Raw genomic sequence first — 6,342 nt, 5'->3', positions numbered from 1 at the left:
AACTTGTTGGAAATGGAAATTCAAAACACACATACACTCACACACACAAACACACACACACACACACACACACTCACACACACACACACACAGCAACTACAACCAAGAGAAATGAAGTCCTTGCCGGGTGGGTCAGTGGTTAGAGCGTCAGCCTGTGGACCAAAGTGTTGTGGGTGCGATTTCAGGCCAAGGACACATACCTCACCTGCAGGGTCCCCAGCCCTGGTCGGGGCAGGTGGGTGCAGGAGGCAACCAATCGATGTGTCTATCTCACGTCAATGCTCCTCTCTCTCTCTCTCTCTCTCTCTCCCCCTCTCTCTCCCGTCTCTCCCTCCCTTCCACTCTCTCTAGAAAGCAATGGAAAAAATGTCCTCAGATGGAGATTTAGAAGGAAAGAAAGAAGCGGAAATTCTGGGGCCTCACCCCAGACCTTCTGAGTCAGGCGCTCTGGGGGCCCAGGTCCTGGTGGAGGAGCCCTGCCCGCAGGGGAGGCAGATGCACAGTGAAGGGTGAGCCCCCAGGCCGAGGCCTCCGGACGGGGAAGCCCCGGAGCTGCAGGCCGCCAGCCAGCAGAGCAAGGACAGGCTCCGAGGGCCACCGACGGCTCAGGCCACCTGGAGAGACCGCGCCCGGCGGCTGAGCGTCGCCCCCCGGAGCCAGGAGGTTCGATTCCTACAGGGCACCTGCCGGGTCATGGGCTCAACTCCCCGGTCGGGGGCGGGCAGGAGGCGGCTGGTCCATGGTTCTCATCATTATCCTTTCTATTATTTTTAATTATTTGGTTTTTAAATTTATCTTCACTGTGGAAAGCATTGCAGAGGTCCCCCTGTTCCCCTCTGACCCCTCTAGCCGGACGCAGCCCCCACTCCAGCCTGCACCACACCGGTCTGTGTCCATGGGCTTCGCAGATACACACTTAGGTTCTTGGGTTAATCTCTTACCACCACCACCACCCTCCCTCTGAGATTGTTTTCATCGTTATTGTCTCTCTCTCCCTCTCCCCTCCTCTCTGAAATCAATAACATTATTATATTTAAAGGAATAAAAGGCACCAGGAAGTCTGACGCCCAGGGGCTGGCTGTCCAGGGCTGAGAGCGTTCCTTGCACAGATACACACACACACACGGGCGTGTGCGTAGCGGCTCCGTGTGCAGCAGTCACAGCCCAGGGGCTCAGCCCCGCGGCCTCACGCCCGCTCCCGCGTGCTCCTCAGCCAGGAGGGGGTGGCTGTCGGCATCGCGGCTCCAGGCTCGCACACACCAGGCCCAGGGCCAGCAGCCAGGTGCCCAGCAGCAGGACGGTGGGGTTCGGTCCTGTGAGGTCTGCAGAGAAGGCAGGGCCGGGAGGGGAAGGGGTTGACTGCAAAGGGCCAGTGTTTTGCGTAATGAACGCATCCTACATCTTGGTGGTGGTGGTGGTGGTTACACAACTGCCTGCACCTGTCACAACGCACATAATGACACCGAAAATGGTGACTTTTATGGTGGAGAAAATGCCTGTTTTTGCCCTGGCTGGTTTTGGTCAGTGGATAGAGCGTCGGCCTGTGAACTGAAAGGTCCCGGGTTCGATTCCGGTCAAGGGCACAGGCCCGGGTTGTGGGCTGGATCCCCAGTGGGGGGCGTGCAGGAGGCAGCCGGTCCATGATTCTCTCTCATCATTGATGTTTCTCTCTTCCTCTCCCTTCCTCTCTGAAATTAAAAATATATATATATTTTAAAATGCCTGTTTTCAAGGTTGCAGAGCGAGGAGCTAAGCGTGGAACATGTTGGCACACCTTTCCCTAACTCTGCCCCGGCAGAGCTCAGCTAACCTGAGCAGGGTCTAGGGGTCACGGGGTCTCGGGGGCGGAAAAATAAATTGTGAGGGGGTGAGGGGGTGAGGGAGGAGGAAGCCTGTGGCTGCTGCCTCCCAGCCCACGGGGTGGGGGGGGGGGGGGGGGCGGCGCTCTGAGTGCGCCCAGGGAAGGGAGCCCCCCAACCTGGACCGGGCCAAGCCCTTCTGTCCTGTTTCCCGTCTGTGAAGAGTGTGGGGCTTCACTGGGTTAAGTGGGGGGCCCTCTCAGACGTGCCTCTCTTCCCAGAACACACGGGCACCCGAAGGCCGGGCTTGCCTGCCAGTCTGGTTTTCAGGCGGGAAGGATGGATGGGTCCAGCCCAAACCCCCTCGAGGGCAGGGTTCCCCCCCCCCCCCCCCCGCCGCCGCCGCCCCGGCATCTTGCCTAATGGGGGCCTTTGTCAACCCACTAGCAGCCACTGGTGCAAGAGGCTATAACTCAACCCCAGGAACAAGGTTACCTCCCGGAGGCCCGGATGGAGGAAGCTGGACGGGCAAGGACACCACAGGCCCCGCACAGGTTCCCTGTCCGCCCAGGACCTTCTGTGGGGGGCCCAGCACCCAGTGCAAGTGGTCAGGAGGCGCAGCTGCTGTCCAGGACCTCTGACCTCCAGAGGGAGCACCCCAAGAAACCTCACAGGAAAAGGTGGCCCTTTGGAATGCAACCTGCGCCCCGCTCCGGAACCTGCTGTGGCTCCCCGTTGCTCCACAACCTACAGTGGTTCCCCGTTGCTCCAGTGGCTGCCCAGCCCGGCCCCGCCCTGCCCTCTGCCTCTGCCCTAATTGAGCCCCATCACCTCCACCTGCTGGGGAGTCACCTCTCCCAGAATGCCCAGCGCGGCCCTCCCTCGCTGTAGAGCGCAGGGGGCAGTGTGACCCCCGCAACCGTCACAGCACCCCAGGCCCAGGGTGAGGGCCGTTTCTCCGCTTCGTTTCAAACTTCCAGAAAGTATCCACCCCGCATGCTCGGTTCTCTCCGCCGATGCCTCCGGGTGGTCCTTCCTCCCATTTCCTTGAGGGTAAGACTGAGAGCGAGTGTGGCCAAGAAGCCGACACGCAAGATCCGGGCCAGCGAGGGAGATTAGCAACAGGACTTTGGGGCCCGGCCCTGAGCACGCCCCACCTGAAGGCTCTGGAAACAGGTCCCGACACAGGGTCCATTCCGTTTTTCCTTTTTAAAAAGATATTTTGTAAAATTGATTTCAGAGAGGAAGGGAGAGGAAGAGAGAGAGAAACATCCCTGATGAGAATCATGGATCGGCTGCCTCCTGCACGCCTCACACTGGGGATCGAGCTTGCAAATCGGGCGTGTGCCCCGACCGGGAATCGAACTGGGACCTCCTGGTTCACAGGTGGATGCTCATCGACGGAGCCACGCTGGCCGGCTAGGTTTGAATTGCAGTTGACGGACAACATTATATTCATTTCAGGGGCACACAGTTGACCAGACATTCGTATGCCTTACGCCGTGACCCCCCAGCATTGCAGGCCCGGCTGACGCCTCACAGAGCCCGGAGGTCACTGAGGATGAAGGCTGTGGAGTCGGGCTGTCCCCTCTGCTGCCTTCACATCGCTGCCCTGCGCTCCGGCTCCCACGTGCACTTAGCTCCCCGCCCGGTCCCTCTGCACAGCTGGCTCTTCGCCCACAAACCTCTTTCCAGACGAATATTCTGCTGGGGAGCAGTGCCCTCTGGCGGCGGCCTCGCTGCTACGCCAGTGCCCGCGGGGGCGGGTGGGCAGGGCAGGGCGGGGGAGTGGCAGGAAAGGCCTGGACTTACTAGTATTGTTTTGTAATATATTTCTTTATTGATTCGGAGAGGAAGGGAGAGGGAGAGAAGCATCAATGATGAGAGAGAATCATGGACCGGCTGCCTCCTGCACGCCCCCCACTGGGGATCATCGAGCCCACAACCCGGGCCTGTGCCCTTGACCAGAATCGAACCCGGGACCCTTCGGTCCACAGGCCAAGTCTTCAACTTTTTCAGAAGAGAAAAGGGGCCAGGTTGGTGTGGCTCAGTGGATAGAGCCTCGGCCTGCGGACTGAAGGGTCCCGGGTTCGATTCCCGTCAAGGGCATGTACCTCGTTTGCGGGCTCCTCCTGGCCCAGGCCCTGGTCAGGGATCCTGCAGGCGCCAACCCGTCGAGGTGTTTCTCTCACATCGATGTTTCCCTGTCTTCCCCTCTCTTACAGAAAAGGGGACCCAGGCCGTAAGTGCCTCTGACCTCAGATAACCTGCCAACGCTTAGTCCTCAATCTCTCCACAGCCTCCTCCTCATCCCTAGAGCCAGCTCCGTGCTGTGTCGGGAGCCAGAGGCCCGAGGCGTCCTCCCTCCTTTCCCCGTCCGCACCCTCGGGGCTGCAAGGCTTCCCCTGGGGCCCCTCGGGGAGCAGCTGGAGAGGGTCGTCTGGAGGAGGGAGCCCTGAGGCCAAGCACAGCTGCTCTTTCTAGAAGAGTGAGCGCCTGAGGCAGGGGCATCCGGCTGGCTGCCGGGATCCGGCAAAAGGAAGTCCCTGGAGAACTTGCCAAGGCCGGTTGCTGTGGAGCAGGGAGTGGGGTGTCTGATTGGATTGGGTTCAGGAGAAAAATGGAAGGAGAGAGATTAGAGTCGACTTCTTTAGAGTTTTACTGGGAAGCGAAGGAATATCGCCGGAGGATAAAGTGGGTCAGGGAAGGGTGTTTCATTATCAGTAATAAACGTTTCGTTGAGCCCAGCTGGCACGGCTCAGGGGTTGAGCGTCGACCTATGAACCAGGAGGTCACAGTTCCATCGATTCCCGGTCAGGGCACAGGCCTGATCCCCAGTGGGGGGCGTGCAGGAGGCAGCCGATCCATGATTCTCTCTCATCATTGATGTTTCTCTCTCTCTTTCCCTCTCCCTTCCTCTCTGCAATCAATAAAAATATATCTAAAATAAGAAATTAAAATAAAAACACATTTCATTGAAATGTCCATTCAGACAGAAGAGCGAACACCATGAGCGCAGAGCGCAGTGGGTTTCCACCAGGAGACCCGTCATGAAACCAGCGCCCGGATCATAAAACAGCACGACCGGCTCCCCCAGCCTCCCCGGGCCCTTCCCAGCCACCCCCACAAGGCAACAGCACCGGCTCCATCACCAGCAATTTAAAAGCAGGCCTTTTCCTTTTTGAGAATTTAAATTTTATTTTTTTTAAGAAATCTCTTATTATTTATTTGTTGTTGTTAATCCTCACCCGAGGATAGGCTTCCATTCATGTTAGGAAGAGTGGGAGGGGCTGGGAGAGACCCAGCGAAACAGCCGGACCAGCCCGTGCCCCCAACCGGAATCGAACCCGGGGCCCTTCAGTCCGAGGGCCGACACTCCATCTGCTGAGCCAAACCAGCCAGAGCTAAAAGCAGGACTTTTCGTTTTTTTAAAAAATGTTAGTCAGCATTTGCTTTATTTATTTATTTTTTAATCCTCACGCGAGGATTCCCCCCATTGATTTTTAGAGAGAGGGGAAGGGAGAGGAAGAGGCAGAGAGAAGCACCGATGTGAGAGACACATCAACTGGCTGCCTGCCGCCTGCCCCCAGCCAGGGCCGGGAGCCCGCAACTAAGGTCCGTGCCCTTGACCAGAATCGAACCCGGGACCCTTCAGTCTGCGGGTCGATGCTCTAGCCACTGGGCCACACCGGCCAGGGCAGGACTTTTCACTTTTTAAAACTGGACGCCCAGGGGATGGAGTGGCATGTGCCTTTCTGTGCTGGCTGATGTTCAGCACCAGCTGAGACAGCCACGCCCAGTGCTCCGCTCCCAGCGCTGCCTGAAGGACCCCCAGGGACCCCTCTGCCCCCGCGCGGAGGGGTGCTGCGCGTGGGGTGGACACTCAGAGGCGCTGTGGGGCACGGGTGGACCAGCTGTGCCTTCCGGGCCCCCAGAGCCTGCGCGTGGCCACTCCCTCACCTCTGACCGCTTCCCCGCCACCGTCAGGGGCTCCCTTCCGTGGGTGTGGGAACCTCCGGCTGGCCACCCCCCTCCTGCCCCTTCCCCAGACCACCCCCTGGGCCTCTGCTACACCCAGGCTCCGTGCTGACGCCCCCAGACCCCAGGAACAGTGCACACCTTCATGGACATTCCCACCCTCGGCTAAGGAACCCCGACCCTCTCTCCCAGTAGCAAGCACAAAGCTGAGCTCCTTAAAGCCCTCAGGAACGCGGCCGATTGCTGACAGGTGCTGAAGTCCTCACCTAGGAATCCTTCCAGGCTCCCTCCGCCCCAGCCTCGCCTCTCAGCTCCGCACTGAAAGCAGGTGAACTCTGCTGTCACCCGACAGCCCAGGGGTCGGGCTGCCGGTCACCACTCCGGCCGGTGAAGCAGAGACAGGGCTGAAGCAGATGTTCCGATCTGCAGAGGGAGCAGCAGGTCACCCACAAACATCTGCCCCTATCGCTGCCCGGACCCGACACGTCTGAGATCATCCACCCGTTTGCGGGAGTGTCCGCTGCTCTAAAAATGTTACGACACACACTGAGTTTTTTTAAAAAAA

Source organism: Myotis lucifugus, unplaced genomic scaffold (genome assembly GCF_000147115.1).
Source record: "Myotis lucifugus unplaced genomic scaffold, Myoluc2.0 scaffold_547, whole genome shotgun sequence".
NCBI classification, from domain to species: Eukaryota; Metazoa; Chordata; class Mammalia; order Chiroptera; family Vespertilionidae; genus Myotis; species Myotis lucifugus.
This window is presented reverse-complemented; position numbering follows the sequence as displayed.